Source organism: Pleurodeles waltl, chromosome 11 (genome assembly GCF_031143425.1).
Source record: "Pleurodeles waltl isolate 20211129_DDA chromosome 11, aPleWal1.hap1.20221129, whole genome shotgun sequence".
Classification (NCBI taxonomy): Eukaryota; Metazoa; Chordata; class Amphibia; order Caudata; family Salamandridae; genus Pleurodeles; species Pleurodeles waltl.
The window spans coordinates 143855530-143878498 of NC_090450.1; positions in this window are offsets into that span (position 1 = coordinate 143855530).

A 22969-nucleotide genomic window follows, 5' to 3' on the forward strand; every position below is an offset into this window, starting at 1 on the left:
AAGGGGGTTATTACAACTTTGGAGGAGGTGTTAATCCGTCCCAAAAGTGACGGTAAAGTGACGGATATACCACCAGCCGTATTACGAGTCCATTATATCCTATGGAACTCATAATACGGCTGGTGGTATATCCGTCACATTTGGGACGGATTAACACCTCCTCCAAAGTTGTAATAACCCCCCAAGTCTGCTTCCATCTGGCATGAGCTTCAAAATGCTCCTGGCCTCTGACAGCAGTCTTTAGATCCATTTCCCTGCCTGGGATCTAATTATTGCTCCAGCCCACACAGAGCAGCATTATCAGCTTGGAGTCCGCCCCCCCAGCCGCCAATGATACTATGGTGGGTGCCCTGGGTGGACACCAGAGCACCTACCTTTTACTGTACTGGGCCTGTAGGGAGGGGATATATATATATATATATATATATATATATTTATATATATATATATACACATAATCACCTTGCTGCCCAAAGAGCCTACCCAACCCATTCCCCCTTTAAAACCTAAAAATACCATTACCTTCCTAAAACCCATACCCACCCTAAACCCTAAAGACCCCATACCACCCCAAAACCCATACTCACCCTAAACTTAAAAATGCACTTACCACCAAGAAACCCATACCCACCATGAAACCTAAAAATGCTCTTACTACCCACAAACTCATACCAACCTTAAAACTTAAAAATGGCCTTACCATCCTAAACCCATACTCACCGTAAACACCCCTTCCACTCAAAAACCCATACTCACCCTAAAACCTAAAAATGCCCTTCCCACCCAAAAAACAGTACTGACCCTAAATTCTAAAACCCTATATATATGCTCTTACCTGTGAAACATTTACAATTCATGCTTTTTCAAAATTAAAAAATGAATACTTATCTTTAAAACCTTTACCACACATATGCCTTTACCATGCACGCCTTTAGAGTGAAATTTGTTGTAAAGGCATGCATGGTAAAGATATATTTGTGGTAACGGCATGCGTGGTACAGGCATGTGTGGTAAAGGCATATGTGTGGTAATGGCTTTGTGGTAACAGTCATGCGGGTTAAATACCGCGTTGTAATGGCTGTGTCCCACAGTGGACACTTTAGTCCAATAAGCCACCAGACCCGGCTCCTATGTAGAATCTTTCTCCTGTTAGAAACATTTTCTGCAGAACCAAAAATTAGTGTGGAGCATAATGAATAGAAGTAAACTGTCTGTTGCATACAGATTTACTCTTGAATGCAACATTTGTAAAGTGTTCATTACCTCTACCCTGCTATGGTGCATTAGGAGCACATGTGTTTTGTAAACACTTACACCCCTTGGCTAGACCCAAATTGTCCAAATTACATAGCAAAGTAATATGATAGTTACGTGCCACTATTTGAACTGTAAAAAAAAACTGGCAAACTCATTGGATGATGTCATCAGTGATATATACTTATACCCAGGACCGATCTCGTATGCCCAATCTGAATCTAGGTACCATATACAAAGAAGCAACAATGGTTCAATGGGCCTCCTTTACAATACGCAAAAATACTCCAAATCCAATCTCTATTTTATCAAATACTATTCAATACTATTGCTCAGTTTTATTTACAAACAACCATATACATGTCATCAAAATCAAGGGAAGTGCAAACAGCGCAGTGCTGAAAAAGTGCAGTGAAGTGCATTATTTACAATGATCCATATATACCAAGAGATGTCTGGAAATTTAAAGTAAAATACAATAGTCCAGGTTATAATCATTGATTGATGTCTAATATAATTTGATCCCATGAGAACAGGCAACGTTTTGACCCTCGTATTATTTTATAGGGTCTCTCCAGGACAAACATGCTGTCTGACAATTCACCTAAAAAGGCAAAGAATACCTGTAAAGAGTGGTTGGCATAATTAAATGTATATTAGACAATACTGTCCTAATACAGTTGGTCAGTGAAGTGAAACATACCTCCTAGCAGTGTGTGTATGGTCTCTGCCAGGGTACAGACACTAGTCAAGATTGAATTTGGAGTATTTTTGTGTATTGTAAAAGAGTCCCACTGAACCACTATTACATCTTTGTAGATGTCATCAGTGATGTCATCAGTGATGTCATCAATTATGTAATTTGAGATCTTATCAATGGTGACATAAATTATGTCATAGAACATGTCATGAGTGTTGTCATTGTGAGGTCATAAACAGTGCGTGGCTGGGTGCAAGTTACTGTTAGTGGTGCTAACTATAACTGGTGAATTTCTGTGTTTATTTTCAGTTCAAAACGCTAATATTGTCGATGACGAATTCACCTAACTATAACGTCACCTAAACCTTTGTTTTTACAGTGACTATATGTATTATGTATACATGTTTTTAATGGCTTGTATACTGGACGAATAAAGATTTCCTGACTGACTATATATATATATATATATATATATATATATATATATTTATGGCAAGAAAAGGTAGATTCAATTATGCATTTAACAGAAAATAGATCATATGCACGAGCACTTTATCGATTCATACCATGCAAATTTTAGCCCTTTGTATAATCATGGATAATCATGACATTTTTATATAGAAAGATACTTTGTCAGTTATATGCGGATGATGATTAAAGGATTACTATCATGAAGAAGCACACTACACTTTATAGTGATTTTAAAAAAGTATAAATAATTCAAATGTTTATAAAGTTAGAAGGTGCTGGAAAGTGAAAGGCAATATATTAAGATTCAGAGAAAATGTATCAAAAAATGTTCGAAGGGGGTATAATTGCTTCATTGTACTTTACAGAAACTTGAATAAGAGTAAAAAATGGTATTGGAATTGAGACATAGAAAAAAAGCAAACTACGCGTCCTAGTTTATTGTTTTTAACAGATATGGTAAAGGGACTACAATGTGTGAACGCTTTTTAAGGAGACCATTGATAATGCAACACTCTATGGTCCAGTCGAAGGCATAACGCCAAAACGCGACGACCAGAATGTTCTTATTCCCGTTTCCCTTCCACTGAATGCACTTTATGGTGGAAATTTTTGACTGAATAAACGTAATTGAAAACTATTGACGAGTCCGTGTTGCGGTGTTTCTGCCTGGAAGAGAGGACGAAAGTTAACGAATAATATATATATATATATATATATATATATATATATATATATATAATCAGTCAGATCAGTCAGTCAGGAATTCTTTATTCGGCCAATATACAAGGCCATAAAATCACAGAAAAAATCCATATGTCACATATACATCAAAAGTTTAAAACATATTAAAATAGTAAAAGATCCATCCAATGAGCAAATAAAAATACATGAAATGTATTTTGGACAGTATCAGTAAAACGTAAAACTTCATCGCACATTTCAGCATATATCGGTCATTAATCAATAATCAGTTAAAGTGCATATGTTCATCTTAAGAAAATGGAAACAATGATATAATTGAGACCAGCAGTGCAAATCTCAAAGAAAGAAAGACTTTGCGGTGAATCAGCCCCTCTTTTTAAGATGTAAAATGGTTATTTAAGAGCAGAGGGCACTAATAGCGCGATCTGACGGAATCATACAATGTGCAACAGAGCATAAAATGCGGGTAGATTGTGCAGAAACATTTTCACAACGGCAGCATGTGAGAGATGTGTGCCAGGATCCACTTACAGGAAAAGCGACGAAGAAATGGACTGTATTCAGTCTGCGGATTTGTTATCCAGGACAAGGAAGTTTATATGCCTGGGGTTGTAGAGATTTGCATATACCTTCGAACATATTACATCTCCTAGGAATTCTCTAGCCTGGATACCTCTCTGAAGAATTCATAATCCTCTTTAAGTATCATTTTTGAGCTGCGAGCAATACTTTTGTGGTTGTCTAATACCCAGGCTATAAAAGTTGTTTTACTTGCACCAGCTATGGGATTTCAGACATATTATCTAGGCCTAAACAGTCCACCAACAGCCTTTTTGAAAATTGTGCTTTTGGGGTGCTCCATTTCTTCAGCTATAAGAAGAGAGGGGCTAAACCAATCTGATCCTACATAAAACCTACACCCAATTCTATGTGAGAAATCTCACCATGGCTCTCAGAATAGCCACGAGACTGTACAAATAGCTACTTTCCATTGCCTGAATTTTCCCTGAGGCAGCATATCCCCAAACTCCAGCTCCATAAGTACCCTCAGCTAAACATTTACTTCTGTAAAGCTGGATCAGCTCTTAAATCTGCTTTTGGCCTAACCTTTTGACAAATCTAAATATAGCATCACCCACTGCCCCCGTTTTTTGTGGTCTACAAATTATTAGCCTATCTCATTTCCCACTTGCATTAAATAAAATATCTAAATAGTTAAAAGTAGATACTTTTCAAAGGGCCTCCCCCCTTAAAAGAATGCTTTCAATTAAAAAAAATTGGGAGCCACATGACATGACAAAATACTTTTGCTGGTTCACCTTAAATTGAGTCTAATCATAAAATTGTTAAAACCATTTAGGATTTTTTGAAGACCGTTAGCTGCCCAGGTTAGAAGGACCTCCTCATCTGTGTATAACAACACCAGGACTGCCTGTGCACCAATTCGGGGAACATCTTCACGACAGGTACTTAATGAGGAGGCAAAGGAGTTGTTGTACAATAAGAAGAGGAAGGGGGCTAATATGCAACCCTGCCTAAGTCCTCTGACTACCCTTATCGGGGCTATACAATCCCCATTTTTGTGAGTAGCGCACTCTGGTTGTAGAATCCTGGTGTTGGCGCCTTATGAGATCTAATAAAGGGGGCTCAATACCTGGCTGTTACATCAACTCGCACAACAAGTCTCTATCAGGTCAAAGGCACAAGAGAGGTCCATAAAGGCCATGTGCAGTAGCCCTCTCTTAGCCTTGAGGTACTTTCCCAGAATAAGCGTAAAATTAAGGGCCTGCTTTATGCTCCCCAGCCCTGGTCAAAAACCATATTAGACTGGGCTAAAAAAGGTATTTGCCTCTGCCCAGGCCTCTAACTTCCCTAGGATAATGCTTCCTAAAATCTTCGTTGTCGAATAGATCACCAAGATGGGGGATAACATCTCCAAGAGACAATCGGACCCCCCTTCACCACAGCCCTCAGCACATTCATAACCAAAGGGGCCCAACAATCTACATTTGATTTGAATAAGTCAATTGCTACTCCATTGAGCTCTGGGGCCTTTCCAATTGTGGCACCCATTACAGCATCTCACAGTCCACTGTTCATCAATGGGAACAAAATTGAGCCACTTTGCAACCTTATCTGTGCCCTCCCTGTTATCTGGATTGAAAACTGATGAAAAATGATCCACCCAATCTTGTTCAGGAATGTGGCACATGATCTCTGTGGAGGAATTAGCTGAGAAAAGGATGGTTGATTATACCCCAAAATAATCTTAAGAATCTCAAGATATATATCACAAATCAAATCCACTGCAGAAGCTCCCCCTCCACTCCCCCCCCCCCCCTTATTGTCAAGGGATGCCCCCAGTCTCTCAGGAGGAGGAAGAGCTACCAGGGCAGCAAACCCGGCTGAAATCCAATAGTGTCCAAACAGAAAAATGCAGTTCTACGAGACGTGCTCCAAAGGAAATCAGTTTAATTACAAAAACACAATTGACGCATTTCAGCCAAAGTCTTGATCACATGGCCAGAACATTATGTACACTCCCAAGAAACATGTGACATGTCGGCCATCTTAGAACAGAGTCAAAATAACAGAAAATGGATATTACAATAAATTCAGAATTAAACAGCCTGCAGTTAAAAGCCAATAGGCAATTGAAAAATTAAACATCCAAAGAAGTCACAGAACGAAAAATAATTTCCATGCATCTTGTCATAAATTGTCCTCCAATACTTATATCACAGTGCAGTCTCCTGAGGGTAAACTACCCTACATAACATCATAGCTGCAGGCACAAAGGTAATTCATTTCACACAAGCAAAACAAAGGGTCATTTCCATGTGAAAAAAAAAAATCCTCAAATACAAATGATGACATGTCACAGTGCAGCATGGACAGGGTAAAATGCACAACCTAATACATGACCTATAAGGGAACAGAAGGGCAGAAAACTTTATATAAACTCAGTGGGAAATACATCAATTGCAAAGTAATGCTGAACGTCCATCATGTATGTTTTTTAATTCTTTATTTATTTTATTAATGGCCTTTCTTTTACACAGGCTGGACCCGGGGAGGTGGTGGTCTTGGGGCTGTGTATGGCATGGGAGGCGGGCCTCCCTGCCTGTTTAAAACATTGTTTTTGGCTCTAGAGAGGTGGTGGTCCCCTGGGCAGTTGAAAGCCCCAGGAGGTGGGGTGTCCATGCAGCCCTCCTCCTTTTTACAAACAAAAACCCTGGGGAGGTGGTCATCCCCAGGAGCCACGGGTGGTCAGTGTGGCTCCTTCTATATATTTCTTTAATGTAGGCCCGGAGAGTTGTTGGTCTCTGGGGCTTGACAAAGTCCTTGGAGGAGGGCACCATGCCCCCCTTTATATTTTAGAGGCGCATGCCCCCGGACCCTGGCCCACCAGGGGGCTGAGTTAAGTGCAGGAGACCCTGCTTGTGTTTTTGTAAAATTTTTGGCAGATCATCTGTGGATCTTATCAAACTTTAAAAACAAATGCAGGGTTTGGGTATTCTTACCCCCCCCTTTCTGTTTTTTTTATTTTCTTTTGGGACTTGGCAGAATCTGAGTCCCAGAATGGCTGCCAACACGTTCTAGTTGAAGGGTTGGCAGCGAATCAGATCTCAGCATGAGGTATACAGGATCCGCTGAGACTCCGCATCTTTAGATATCTATGTTTCTTTCATTGAACAGATTTACAACAAATCACAAAAAGCACGCATTCTGGACCAAAAGCGAGCTTTCTGACAAATTGGTATAATTCTATCGAGAGGTTCAAGCTGTGTTCAAAATCTCTATAGGAACATACATGGGGGGAAAAGTGTTTGGGAACCCTCCTTTTTCTCAGCTAATGCTTAACGGAATAGCCCGAAACTTTCAAGAGAGCAGCTGAACCAACTTTTCTAATTAGTTTTAAAATGTTGTGAAGATTCATCAAACGGCACCAAAGTTATTGGCAAAAAATAAGCTGGAAACTAGTTCCTAACTATAACTACCTTCTGGGGCGACCACCAGTAGGTTTTAGATATATTAGCCACTAGATAGTTAGGACTTTTATTTTGACAATGGACGGAACGTTTTTTATTTTGCCTATCACTTTGGCACCCATTGACAAATCTTCACAAATTTTCAAAACATATACTTTGGTCAGTTCAGCTGCTTCATAGAAAGTTTTAGGGTGATCTGTCAAGCGGAGGCTAAGAAAAAAGGACGCCCCAAAACACTTTTTCCAAATTCTATGTCTGAGGGATTTTTCGAAATTTTGAACACAACTACAGCCCAAACCACTTTACAGAATTACACCAAATTTGCCAGAAAGCTAAATCTTGGGCCTGAAAGCTCGTTTTTTGTGTAAATACATTCAGTAGTTTCTGTAGGGAGGGGGTGAGAAATGATCAGAGAAATAACACATAAAGGGTCAAGATACAGGTATCCTGACCCCATAGGACACATAGAGGGGTCTCTTAAGGACCCTCCAAGGGCAGAAATTGCCCAATTATATTTTTTTCACCCGATCCAAGGATCTGCAGATAAACAGCTGGATCCACGAATCCACATGTGGATCCACAGATTAAGAAAAAAAATGGAAAAAAACAATGCATCCAAGGTCATACTGCGCACTGCCAAAGGCGGTGCACAGCTTGGGTTTGGGTGTATGCAGGGGGGTTGACTGCTGGGCCTGACCATGAGCTCACATTTCACACACTCAAAACCATAGAAATTCACCTGTTGTAGTTAGAATTATTTCAAGTAACTATAACTCGCACCCTAAGTTAACTATAACTTGCGACCCCCCACCATGAACAGTTTCCTGACCAATACTTTTGCTGCACGTTACAGTGACATTATCAATGATGTTATCAAAGATGTCATGAGTGCTATAATATGTGGGGTAATTAGCAGTGCATGGCGAGGGCGCAAGTTATAGTTACTCAAAATAACTCTAGCACAGGTGAATTTCTGTGACTTTGTATGTGTAAACTGTGAGCCTAACTATAATGTCCCTGTAACCTTTGGTAGCCACTCTGTAGTTATAGTTAGGATTTCGAGAGATAATAACTTTGTCACTGTAGCATTATTAGACCTATTCCTTTTTCTACATTGGCAGATGATACAAAATGCCATGATGATTTGTGAATGGGTGGGGATGCAAAGAAAAAAGGGGTGGTCCCAAAACAAGTTTTCCATCTATGAATGTTCCATAGACTTTTTAAGCAAACGTAGTGGGCAAATGGCTGAACAGATTTTCATGAAATTTGGCAGGAGTACAGATTATGGTGTTGTAGTGGTCAGGGGCCTGGCTTGGCAGCAGTGGAGTGAGTCGCCCTCTGAGAGATCTCCAAGAGGCAGCGCCAACCCATCAGCAATATGCACAATCTAAGAGCCTAATGGGGTGCCAACAGATGCCCTTGAGCCCCTAGCACCCCCAGTATGACTCGCTGCCCCTTTGCCCCCTGAACAGAATGGGAAACCTCAGGGGCGAGATTGGGGCCACACTGCACTGATAAGATATGGTGACTTGCAAATGGTGGCCGAAGGTGAGCAGTGGCCTAGAATCAGCGTACAGCCCCACAGAGCATAATACCGGCTGGTGCTCCCAGGTCAACGATGTGCTGCGGCGCCCACCCCGACCAGAGGAAGCATTTCCATTGATCGGCGCCTGGTGACGATTGCTGGCTGCTGAGACAGCCCCATGGGAACCACACGAGGGAGACTGGAGGTTAAATTAGCTGCTCTGAGTAGAGTGCTGCTGTCTTACATGGTATGGCGGACTGCAGCTTGCTAACATCATGTGGTTAGGGAGTGCGGGAGAATGAGGCCCCCATTTGACAAACTCCTGAAGTTTCCCTACCCTGCCCCGGAGACGCTGGAAGTAAGAAAAAGGCTGGCGGTGCAGAGACCGCTGTGAGATACGAAGATGTAGGTGGGGAGGCCTACTGTTGGAAGACTGAAGGTGAGAGCAGGCAGGCTGTGGGGTACGGAACAGCCTGGTCTGAGGGTGCAAATCCAGTGCCCCAGAAGTGAGAAGGCACCTGCTGTTGGATATCTTTGGTGGTGTCTCACTCCCATCCTCATGAAGCACGCAGACACAGCAGACCTGGGGTGTGCTGTGCACATGAGGCTACATTGATCTTAATCAAGACTTCTCTGTGCCATGAGGCCCATCCTGATGGGGCTCATGGGTTGCTCCAGGGCATTTTCCTAAGTAACTATGTGGCCTCAAGTGTCCCCAAGCGTGGATCCCATAGTGAACTTTATTAACAGGTAAAAGCCGGGTGATCCGCACAATAGCCTGGTAAATACCAAGCATGGGGGTGCAGCTTGCAGCTCTGAGAAGGACACTGGGGGTGCAGATGTGAAGCTTTCTGGACAGGACCCCACCTAGAGTACGCCATGCCTGAATTTCAAGCCTCAGCTGCAGAAAACGGAGAAGAGGCACTCAGGCCTACCCAGGAAAAGCATTTCAACATTATTTTCCTAAATGACTCAGTGGTCAAACCTGACTTTAGATATCCGCCCTGGATTGGGAACTGGCCCAACTTGGCATGTGCGGGCAGAGATATGCACCCACAGTATAACACTAATAAGTCTGAGACCGCAGTATTGCCCTTCTGACTCCGACTGCTGCCAATAGCGATCACTGGGAGCCCGCTTTGTGGACCACCATCAATGCAGATTGGGACATCTAAAACCTGAGGGGTTCAATTTGGGGGGGGGGTTCCCAGAGGTTTCACACTGAAAGGCGCACTGATGCTGTTGAGGCACAATCTTCTCTGAGCCATTGAATTACACCAGACTGCACCATCTTTGGACTGCCATAGTTTTACCGAACCTACACAAATGGCTAGTGGTGCATTCCTTTTTCCATTTTGCCAAACAACAGATACAACGGCTAAGGCAACTAGGAAGAAAGACCTGGCTACAGGAGGAACAACAGCATGCAGCCCAGTTGCCCAGGTGCAGGGCAGTGTCTTGAAGCCCGTGATGGAGGGACCACCCATGAGCCCCACACTGGAAGGTATCTTACAAGGCATCACTGCTTTTAGAGAAACCCTAGATGGCATTCTCAAAGATGACCACCATCGGCTGGCAGAAAAAGTCACCACAACAGAAAGAACACTGGAAGAGATTACCCCAGATTTACTAGCACCCCGAGAAGTCCTTCCCCATATAGAAGGAAAAGTTCACATGCTAGAGCAAATGGCTGAGTATGCCGACAACCAACCAAGGAGTGTAATAGGTCTCCCAGAGAAATCAGAGGGAACTAACATGTTGGAATATCTGGAGAGGTGGTTGAGAGGAAACAGCCCCTGAAGGACTATTGTCCTTTTATGCCCTGGAAAGGGCACATAGACTACTGGTGCAGCTCCCTCTACTGGGTGCACCCTCAAGACTGATAGTGGCCCCACTCCTCTATTACAGGGATAGGGACTATGTACTGGAACGCGCCAGGAAAAAAGGGCAATATCACAGTGGACAATAGTAAAGTTGTCATTTTTCCTGAGTTCATATTACATATGTCATGTTATTCCCAGCTTGGCTGCATTTTATGTTTGATGAAGTGTAATTCTTCTGCTCCCCACAAAAAGTATAGGAATGGATTGATCATCACCAGACCTCAGGACCCAGTCAGGGCTCTCAAAAGCGCTCATGCAGGAGGCTAAGATGAAGCACAAGGAAAGGGGCACCCAGAGACTGGCCCCATCAGGGTAAGAGATACAGCGAAAACAACAGCGGGTGGTGAAGGTAGTGGTGGCGCTGAATGGTGGGAGTACAAGCCCAACTATGTCTTTGGATGGTGATGAGATCCAAGATTCCGAATCGGAACAGGACTGCAGCTGCTTGGACGATTCCAATGTCAAGATGCTGGTGGTGATGCCGGTATTGCAGATGAACACATTTGAATGAGATACCAAGATGCAAGACTGGGCCTTTTTATTTGATGAGTTGGCTGAATGTAATTGAAGAGGGCAATATGTGTACTGTAGCCAAACTGCACTGCCACCCTGGGTTTGGCCTCTAACACAATTTATTGATTACCTGATGGTTAGGGGGATGCTTGGAACAAGAGCTCTAGAATGCTTTCACCACTCCCCCTTCTGCTTTCTTTATTGTGAGTGTTTTCGTGGGTACAGCCATGAGGTTTGAGAGAGTAATTGTGAGTCTGGATGGGAGGAGTTTGCCTGTTTGCTCTGGGGAATGGAAGGTGGGTAATTTGCTGTTCAAAGGTCACTGAAAATAGTTAAAGCCGTGCCCTTGGGACAAATCGATAGTCCCGGAGATTGATGGTCACTTATGGGAGTGTCGGGAGCAATGGATGAAGTCACTCATTTAGCTCTCACTGTAAAAGATGGTGACCCCCGTGACTTATAGGGTATTATCCTGGAACATCTGCAGGATGGACACTATGACCAAAGGTACAAAATATTCTCCTACCTTAGGAAGCGGGGGTCCAATTAGCCCTCTCTCAAGAAACACATTTGATAGCCAAAGAATTACAACGTAGATGGATGGGGCAAACATACTACACAAGCCACTCACATACGCTAGGAGAGCATTAGTATGAATTGGTCCAGGGGTTACCTTCCATTGCACAGGAACACTTATTGATCCCTTTGGCAGATTTGGGGTGGTGGCTGGCCGACTGGAGGGAAGGGACATTACATTAGTTAATGTATGTGCACCAAATATAGACTAAGGGTAATTTTTTCAACCCTCTCAAGGGCTTTGACCCTCTATTTCACAGGAACATTATTAAAGGGAGGGGACTACAACTGTGTAGCGGATCCTGCAATGAATCATTCCCACCCTCTTGAAAGACTCCCCCACGATTAGAGTGGCGTGAATGTTCAACATCTGACAAACTTAACTGGACCTGATTGATTCCTACCACTTACATCATCCACATGAACAGGACTATTCCTTCTTCTCATTGTTACATGACTTGCCTGTGCGTTTCTCTGCACCCCAGATGTACACAACTCAGTGCACAATGTTCAGTATCTTTCTAGAACTGCTGCAGGCCATAACCCAGTTTTACTCACCCTGGGGTGGGGGATGAATTTACCCACTATACCAAACTGGAAACTAAGACCAAGGTCTGCGGAAGACCACAGTGGGGCCTTGGTTGGGGAAAGCATCTGACAATACTTTTCAGAAAAAACTAGCAGAGCTTCGTCCCCTCAGGCCGAGTGGGATGCCTTTAAGGCAGTGATTCGAGGGCAGTGCAATACAGAGTCCATGGGGATACGCCGCACACTGTTGGCGGAGGTAATGTCAGCTGAAGCTGGTTAACACAAGTTGAAATGTGCAGACTGGGTCACCTGGAGGTTCAACCAGAACTTGTGGAGGCCAAGGAAGCAGTAACTTAGCAGATAGAAAAGTTGTGATGCTTCGCTTATAAGGTCTACATGACCAGGGCACAGGTGGAATGCGACAGTATGGGATGCCTGTTGGCTTGGCTTGCAACCACACTAAGAGGAACTCAGCAGTGTTGGACCTTGAGACTGACCAGGGTCCTAGGGTTTACAGACAAGTAGATATTAACAGTGAATTCTACACCTATTACTCATGACACTATTGAAGCTCTATACATGCGCCCATCGATTAAACGGATGCTCCTTTGATGCCATTAATACTTTCAACCTCATGCCCTGATGTCAGGGAGGTGCTCAGGTGAGAGATCACACTGCAAGAAGTCTGGATAGACATTACAGGAATGGCTCGGGGCAAAACATCAGGAACTAATTGCTTCCCTATAGAGTTCTATGCCACATTTAATGACCTAGCCCCTAAATTGTTCAACCTGTACAACGTGGCTAAGGAGACAGGACTGTTACCACCATCCACCGAGAAGCCCTCATAATTCCATTGCTCAAACAGGGTAAGCCTGCCCATGATAGAAAAGTATATCGACCATTGTCGATCTTAAAAATAGATGATAAGATTCTTAGTCATATCTTGGCTACTCCCGTACGCTGTAACTCATACACTCAGACCTAGTGGGATTCATACCCAGCCGCAATACAGCTCTTAATATAAAGAGACTTCTCATAATCCTAGAGGCGGACTCTTATGATCGGGCACAGGCAGCAATTTTTGCTGTAGATATAGAAAAGGCATTTGATAGCCTAGAGTTAGAATTCCTATATGCAGTTATTAAGCGCTTTGGACCGAGGCAGGGATTTGTGAGGTGGAATAAGCTATTTTACCCTGACCCAACAACAAGAGTCTGAACCGGGGTCACCATATCTGACTGCTGTCAGGTGGGCAAGGGAACTTGAGAGGGGCGCCCGTTGTCACCCTGCAGTTCACTCTGCCGATGGAGCCGTTGGGGTGGCATGCATGAACTGGGACTGTTTACAAGGGGATAGCAATTTAAGACCACATCCATTGTATCATAGTAAATGCGGATGATCTCCTGATCTTTTTGAGGAACACATCCACAGAGCTCAAAAGGGCTCTTAGTTTGTTGGAGAAAATTGGAGAGTTGTCAGGATTGCAAGTAAACTGGCAGAAGTTGAGTGTTTCCCACACAAGCACTGCCCACCCCAAGACCTGGCTTTATTACAATGTGAGCCCCGCTGCTTACCATACCTGGGGTACAGATATAACATGTCCCGAAGGAGCTACTTGGCGGTAATGTGGTGAAGGTGATCCGTACTCTTAAGACAACTATGGAATTTTGGTCCACGCCCCCCCCTTTCGGAGACATGTGACCTTGACCACACTGCAATACCTAGTTGGATTGGGGGCCTTGCAGCCCCTCACTTCAAAGCATATTACCTATAGCGGTTACAGACAATTCTTCTATAGCTTAGGTGTCCCAATGAGACTGACACTGTGGAATTTAAAGCACTGAGCAGCTGCTGGAACCATTGTGCATGTGAAAGTCCCACACTCGCCGGATTTCCCCATGCCATTGTTAGAGGTCCTCTCCCATGGAGGTGACTGCTGAGGGTTAGTAGAGTCGAAGGAAGCAGCAGTGGCTCAGTAAGGAGATCGGTTTGACACAGAAGTTCTCCTCCTGTGTGAGTAGTTCTGATCAGGGTACGACCTGCAACAAGGCCACTTCCTGCTGCATGGGGCTGTCACAAAGGCAGTGCGTAAACACTGGAGAGCAGTCCTATCTGAGCCTCCCACACATAAAGGCTATCACTATATCCTGACATCATTGAGAACTTTTAAGGCGGTACTTGTTTATATTGGGCAATAAGAGAGGACCAATACACTCACTCGCCATACACCAAACTCATTGGGAGGGCGTTCTAAGGAAACTGATTCCTATTAAACGATGTTGGAGGGGATACCTAAAATATCAAGAATTACTGCTTCAAACTGATAAACCTTTATGTATTACATAAGGCGTGTTCCACCCCAGGGCACTTGAATCAACATTTTCACATAACCACAATGAAATGCCCAAGATGTGGGGAAAAGGGGGCTGAATTTTTGCACGTGTTGGTCTTGCCCGACACTCACCGTGTACTGGGAGTAGGTTACTGGCGTGCTCTCAGAGGTGATGGAGAGGGAGATCTCCTGCACCCCAAATATTGTTTATTACATTTGTTCCCTCACATTAATAAAAAATAAACCTTCATATTAGCAAAGCAAGAAATCACACAAAACTGGAAGACACAAGGAGGCCCTAATATGTCAGTCTGCTGCAGAGAATTGGAATGGTGGGTGAACTATGAAGGTGCAGTACTCCTCTGAGAATCACAGCAGAGTCTAGGTTCGCTTGACTTGGCCAGAGCTTGGGAGGCGCTGACAGATAGTGTAGGAAGTTGGCTCTGTATGTGCTATTTCAAAGTAAGGAATAGCATGCACAGAGTCCAAGGGTTCCCCTTAGAGGTAAAATAGTGGTAAAAATAGATAATACTAATGCTCTATTTTGTGGTAGTGTGGTCGAGCAGTAGGCTTATCCAAGGAGTAGTGTTAAGCATTTGTTGTACATACACATAGACAATAAATGAGGTACACACACTCAGAGACAAATCCAGCCAATAGGTTTTGTTATAGAAAAATATCTTTTCTTAGTTTATTTTAAGAACCACAGGTTCAAATTTAACATGTAATATCTTGTTTGAAAGGTATTGCAGGTAAGTACATTAGGAACTTTGAATCATTTCAATTGCACGTATACTTTTCAAGTTATTGACAAATAGCTATTTCAAAAGTGGACACAGTGCAATTTTCACAGTTCCTGGGGGAGGTAAGTTTTTGTTAGTTTTACCAGGTAAGTAAGACACTTACAGGGTTCAGTTCTTGGTCCAAGGTAGCCCACCGTTGGGGGTTCAGAGCAACCCCAAAGTCACCACACCAGCAGCTCAGGGCCGGTCAGGTGCAGAGTTCAAAGTGGTGCCCAAAACGCATAGGCTAGAATGGAGAGAAGGGGGTGCCCCGGTTCCGGTCTGCTTGCAGGTAAGTACCCGCGTCTTCGGAGGGCAGACCAGGGGGGTTTTGTAGGGCACCGGGGGGGACACAAGCCCACACAGAAATTTCACCCTCAGCAGCACGGGGGCGGCCGGGTGCAGTGTAGAAACAAGCGTCGGGTTTGCAATGTTAGTCTATGAGAGATCAAGGGATCTCTTCAGCGCTGCAGGCAGGCAAGGGGGGGGTTCCTCGGGGAAACCTCCACTTGGGCAAGGGAGAGGGACTCCTGGGGGTCACTTCTCCAGTGAAAGTCCGGTCCTTCAGGTCCTGGGGGCTGCGGGTGCAGGGTCTTTTCCAGGCGTCGGGACTTAGGTTTCAGAGAGTCGCGGTCAGGGGAAGCCTCGGGATTCCCTCTGCAGGCGGCGCTGTGGGGGCTCAGGGGGGACAGGTTTTGGTACTCACAGTCGTAGAGTAGTCCGGGGGTCCTCCCTGAGGTGTTGGTTCTCCACCAGCCGAGTCGGGGTCGCCGGGTGCAGTGTTGCAAGTCTCACGCTTCTTGCGGGGAGTTGCAGGGGTCTTTAAAGCTGCTCCTTGAAACGAAGTTGCAGTCTTTTTGGAGCAGGTCCGCTGTCCTCGGGAGTTTCTTGTCTTTTTCGAAGCAGGGCAGTCCTCAGAGGATTCAGAGGTCGCTGGTCCCTTGGAAGGCGTCGCTGGAGCAGAGTTCTTTGGAAGGCAGGAGACAGGCCGGTGAGTTTCTGGAGCCAAGGCAGTTGTCGTCTTCTGGTCTTCCTCTGCAGGGGTTTTCAGCTAGGCAGTCCTTCTTCTTGTAGTTTGCAGGAATCTAATTTTCTAGGGTTCAGGGTAGCCCTTAAATACTAAATTTAAGGGCGTGTTTAGGTCTGGGGGGTTAGTAGCCAATGGCTACTAGCCCTGAGAGTGGGTACACCCTCTTTGTGCCTCCTCCCAAGGGGAGGGGGTCACAATCCTAACCCTATTGGGGGAATCTTCCATCTGCAAGATGGAGGATTTCTAAAAGTTAGAGTCACCTCAGCTCAGGACACCTTAGGGGCTGTCCTGACTGGCCAGTGACTCCTCCTTGTTGCTTTCTTTGTTCCCTCCAGCCTTGCCGCCAAAAGTGGGGGCCGTGGCCGGAGGGGGCGGGCAACTCCACTAAGCTGGAGTGCCCTGCTGGGCTGTGACAAAGGGGTGAGCCTTTGAGGCTCACCGCCAGGTGTTACAGCTCCTGCCTGGGGGAGGTGTTAGCATCTCCACCCAGTGCAGGCTTTGTTACTGGCCTCAGAGTGACAAAGGCACTCTCCCCATGGGGCCAGCAACATGTCTCTAGTGTGGCAGGCTGCTGGAACTAGTCAGCCTACACAGACAGTCGGTTAAGTTTCAGGGGGCACCTCTAAGGTGCCCTCTGGGGTGTATTTTGCAATAAAATGTACACTGGCATCAGTGTGCATTTATTGTGCTGAGAAGTTTGATACCAAACTTCCCAGTTTTCAGTGTAGCCATTATGGTGCTGTGGAGTTCGTGTTTGACAGACTCCCAGACCATATACTCTTATGGCTACCCTGCACTTACAATGTCTAAGGTTTTGTTTAGACACTGTAGGGGTACCATGCTCATGCACTGGTACCCTCACCTATGGTATAGTGCACCCTGCCTTAGGGCTGTAAGGCCTGCTAGAGGGGTGTCTTACCTATACTGCATAGGCAGTGAGAGGCTGGCATGGCACCCTGAGGGGGGTGCCATGTCGACTTACTCGTTTTGTCCTCACTAGCACACACAAGCTGGCAAGCAGTGTGTCTGTGCTGAGTGAGGGGTCTCCAGGGTGGCATAAGACATGCTGCAGCCCTTAGAGACCTTCCTTGGCATCAGGGCCCTTGGTACTAGGAGTACCAGTTACAAGGGACTTATCTGGATGCCAGGGTCTGCCAATTGTGGATACAAAAGTACAGGTTAGGGAAAGAACACTGGTGCTGGGGCCTGGTTAGCAGGCCTCAGCACACTTTCAATTGTAAACATACCATCAGCAAAGGCAAAAAGTCAGGGGGCAACCATGCCAAGGAGGCATTTCCTTACAGATAGTATGAACCAACTGGAACAATTGCCCTCTGAGGCATTAGGAAGGTCCCCTTAGAACGTTGCTGGAGAAAATTGGTCACATTCCCTAGAACAATGGTCTCTATAAGTCTGAAACTACTAGACTAGACTAGGTTATACAATGGCACTTATGGTCACCAACAGATAACCTGACTAACAATAGTTAAACCTTCGATCTAGAACTTGCTGTGTTATGTGATGTGAGGGCAAGGGAAGGGAGGGAGGAAGGTTAATGTTATAATTGGGGGTTTAAGTTTAAGCACTTGTTATGCTCAACACTAAATGATAAATCATTGAAATACTCCTATTATGTAGCATGAGTTGATGTCATAAACTATGTGAAACCAATAAAACTTGTTTCAAAAAAGATATGGTGGGGAAAGGGTCTTTTTTGTTAGTGGATTTGAATTTGTTCAGTAGTTTATAAGTTTATAAGGCACAGCATCTTAGTAATATATTGAGCGGTAATAAATCACACTACCTCCACAACATACTGTGGTATATGGCAGTAATGAAACATAAAATTATTTGTTAATCAAAGCCCTTACACAATGAAAAGGCAACCATATTGTTTAGACCACACTTTGGACCTCATTATGAACTTGGTGGGAAAACCCACTGAGTTCGGCACTGGCGGTCAACATAAGACCGCCAGCGCGCAGAACCCCTGCCGGCCACATAATGATCATTCAGCTGGGTCGGTGGGCCGAATGGGCAGTGCAGGGCAGTGCAGTCCCCAGGGGGCCCCGAGGCACCCATTCCTCGAACTTTTCCCTGGCGGGGTAAACCACCAGAGAAATGCTAGTGGAACCAAGAACGTTATCCGGCGGGCAGCGCTGCTTGCAGCGCTGCCCACTCAGATATGTAACTCCGCCATAACCAGGCTGCTTGGTGGCAGAAGCCTGGCGGTGGCAGAGTTACAAAAATGGAGGTTCTGCCACGCAGTAATTACTGCCACCGCCGGCATGGCGGACCAGACCGCCGTGTTCATAATGAGGGCCTTTATCTTTGTTCTGTGTTTTTACATGAAATATAGCTTGCTACTCTTTTTGCAATTTAAATTGAGAAATGAAGTAGTTTAGGAGAAGTAGTCGTATTGATTCTTATATTATTTTTAAAGTTTACAGAGGACCACAGTACTCTCTTGAAAGTATCTAAAAAGTACAGGTTTACATTATCGAAAAGTTTAAAAAAAATTAAGAGAAAATAAGATTCCACGGATCATAGAATGACTCATAGAAATGTGCAGTTGCACTGTCTCACCTATATGTCATTGGAAGTACTGATGGATAACTGTGGTTCTGTTGTTCTCATTCTCATCCTCGGCCTCTTTATCCTCACTGACCTCAAGGTCTACTGCTGCTACAGGGGCATCTACAGTCTCCTCCTCCTGCAGAAAAGGTACATGGTGTCTGAGGGCCAGGTTGTGCAACATGCAGCATGCCACTACTATCTGGCAAGCCTTCTCAGATGTGTAGCACAGGGATCCACCTGTCAGATGGAGGCACCTGAACCTGGCCTTCAGGAGGCCGAAGGTCCTTTCGAGGATCTGTCTGATTAAACCCATGTGCCTTATTTTAACGTTCCTCAGCCCCTGTCCTGGCATTCCTCACAGGGGTTAGCAGCCACAAAAGGTTTGGGTAGCCAGAGTCATCTGCAAGAATTGAGGGAGCGCATTTAGCCACACAAATCCTATGGTGTTAACACCAGAAGGCATACACTAACATACAGTGGGTGGGGACCAAGGCTCACCTATTAGCCACACTCTGTGCCTCTGTAGTTGGGCCATCACATTTGGGATGCTGCTATTCCTCAGAGCAAAGGCATCATGCACCGACCCAGGATACTTAGCATTGACATGGGAGATGTACTGGTCTGCCAGGCACACCATCTGCACATTCAGTGAGTGGAAACTCTTATGATTCCTGAACACTTGTTAATTCTGGTGTGGGGGGGACAAACGCAATATGTGTACCGTCAATTGCCCCAATATTATTGGGGATATGTCCCATTGTATAGAATCCAGCCTTCACAGTGGCCAATTCTTCCACCTGGGGGAAAGAAATGTAGCTGCACACGTGTTTTACCTGGGCAGACAACACTCTTGCCAGCATGATTGAGAACATTGGCTATGACATTCCTGCTGCCAAGCCCATTGTCACTTGGAAGGAAACAGTTGCCAAGAAATGAAGCACTGATAGAACTTGCACAAGAGGGGAGATCCCAGTTGGATGACGGATAGCAGATATCAGGTCTGGCTCCAATTGGGAACACAGCTCTGTGATTGTTGAGCTATCCAGTTTATAGGTGAGGATAATGTCCCTATCCTCTAGTGTAGCTAAGTCCACCAGGGGTCTGTACACGGGGTACATCTCCACCTCCAATTCATCTGCAGCGGTAGGTATCTAAGGGACACAAGAGTGAGTAGGCTGTCACAATTGGAACAATGGAACCACAACTGCAGTCTACATGGTGCACTTATGTAATGGGACAGTATCAATGGCGAGGTATGTGCCAATCTAATTAGTGATGCATTTATTGTCGATATTAATGTTACCCCCCCACCTGAAATGGCGATCGCCTTACCTGTATGTAGGCACAGGTGGAAGTGAGGTAATTCCGCTGAGGCTTAAAGGAAAACGAGATGCATTACAAAATGAAAAAATGAAACGTTTCAGTTTCATTTTTTCAGAGCAGGCAGTGGTCCAGGTTACCGACTCGCAAAACAGGAATTGGGCATCGTGATGTGGGTTTTGCACGTCGCAAACAGCGAAATTCGCTGTTTGCGACGTAAAAAACCTTTCCTACATCTGGCCCCTAGTCATTTACCATGCCGACCATGGTGAAGTAAACCAACCCATGCATGACGAATGCATGACGAATTGCGTCAAAAAGTATAAATATGGGCCATAATTTCCAACTTATTGTTATTTCATGCACCCACTCATGGGTTTTGACAAATGCAGAAGAAGGATATCCAAAAGTTTTATCCAGAATGTTTCTCTTTGGGAAAGAAATTTCTGTACGTTGGTGTCTGGGTTAATAATGATCTTTTTGATGAAAATGAAACAAAGCTCAGTGATGCTGTGGTGGAAGTCCACCCAGATTAGAATTCCTATTCCTGGTTCTGATCATGCTTTTGTGTTTAGTCATTCAAACCTTCATTTTCCTTTCTATCTTACCCACAAGTATTAGGCCACAAGGGCACTTTATAGCATAGACCACCTTCTCCAAACACCAGTCTGCAGAATGGCAAAAGAACCTCCCATACAAAGAAGTCCTTCTCTTTCTTCCTCCATGCCACTGCTTCTTCTTCCTCTTGAACAGCACTGGATCACCTTCTTCAGCCATTGTAGTTGTCCAAAACTTCCAAGGTGTTTTTGAACAAAACATTTTCCCTTTTCCAAAGAGCACAAACTTCCCCTTTGACTGGTAAAATTGAATGGGGATAAGAGGTATACACTTACTGTTTCCTACAATTGACAGAGTTCTAAGCAACTGAAATGCTGTTTTACAAAAGTGAAAGTATCGCTGTACTCTCTGAATACTACTGCATCACTATTGCGGTACCCGTATAGCGAACAGGCACAACCTACAGTTACAATCCTAACAGATAAATCATGATAAAACATAACTAGCCTTGAAACCAACCCTGATTCCATATTTAAAATAAAAAATAATTTTTGGGTGTAAATATTTTAAAACTTTATAGAGGTACTGTGGAACTGTAGAGAAACCACTAGTAAAAACAAAAAGATCACACAGAAAGCACTGACTTAGACTGTCTGAATACCGAGTCTGCAACATTCTGCATAGAGGTGAGCGAGTTATAGTAAGATTTGGGTGGGTGCAAATTAAAACTTTCAGTTATAACTATAACATTTGCATTTCTAAGGTTTCTGTAGCTCAAGTTGGTTTATATAGAAATACTAAACTAAATTTTCCTAACTTTTACTAGTCTTTGTTTTTTCATTAAATATATGTATATATATTACATATGTACATATCTACACACACACATATATATTTAGTGATGACACCTTAAATGACACCTTTGATAACATTAATGATAACATCATACAATAAGGGTGGCACCATCCGGTGGGGTTTTGGCCTTTAAATAATTCTACACATTAAAGAGTTAGACATCTTAAAGAGATTACCCCTTTATTAATCTTAAAGGGATTAACCCATTAAACACTTCACATGATCCGCTGTGCCTGAGATTGATGACGAGAAACAAAGCCTTCTTGGTCAATCTGAATGCTTTATTATTTGAATTTGAGGTACTGCACAAATTCTGCTAGGCTCCCGCAGGACAGACCGTACAGATATCACAAACTTTAAAACCTTAAGTTTTCAAAAACAGCTGAAGGGATTTACACCAAATAACTAAAAGTGTCCTTTCTAAGTAAAGATCTAGCTCTCTGCCAAATTTGGTGTAGTTCTGTTCTGATGTGTTTTCTAAAATGCACACTAAAAACTCCCTTTTTCATGGTCCCTGCTTGACGGACTAACCTGAGGTGGATGAATCTTTTTTTGGAAAGATTTGTGAAGAATTGTCAAACTGTGCCAAAGGTATTAGTCAAAACACCAAACAAATAAACATTCTTCCTATTGAAACTGTGCCCTTACTATAACTACACAGCGGCATGTTAATTTTACGTCCTGGCAATTGCCAGTAGCTAATTAATGTTAGCATCAACTTTTCCAAAAGACACAGGGTTGTTTTGTTTTGCTAATAACTTTGATACTGTTCGACAAATCTTCACAAACTTTTTAAAACTCGTACAGTAATTAATTTAGCTGCTGTCTGGAACGTTTAGTGGTGATTTGTCAAGCGGGCCGAGAAAAAGAGGGGGTCCCAAAATACTTTTTTCCATATGGGGATTTTCCAGTTTGTGACCACGACTACATCAAAGCAGCTGAATGGATTTGCACCAAATTTGCAGAAAGATAGATCTTGGTCCAGAAAGATCTCTATTTGTTATTTGGTGTAAATCTGTTTAGTAGTTTCAGAGAAAGTAAAGGAAATAATAATAGATATCTAGGGATGCGGATCCTTTTCAGGTCCTCTCACGGAGGATCCACAAAACCTGGCCCAAAAGCAAAGCCCTTATTGGCTGACTGCAACCTGAAGAAACAGTTGCAGCCACCATTCTGTTTCTCTCTTGGGTCACAGGAAGGGAAGAAAAAAAGGAAATAATATATAAGGAGTTTGCATAGAGGTATCCTGACCCCAAAGGTCACATAGAGGTGTCCCTCAGGGAACCCTAATGGACAAAAAAATTGACCAATTTTTTTTCTGCCGATCCGAGGACCCACCGCAGTGCTTAGTGCAGGCCCCTATGT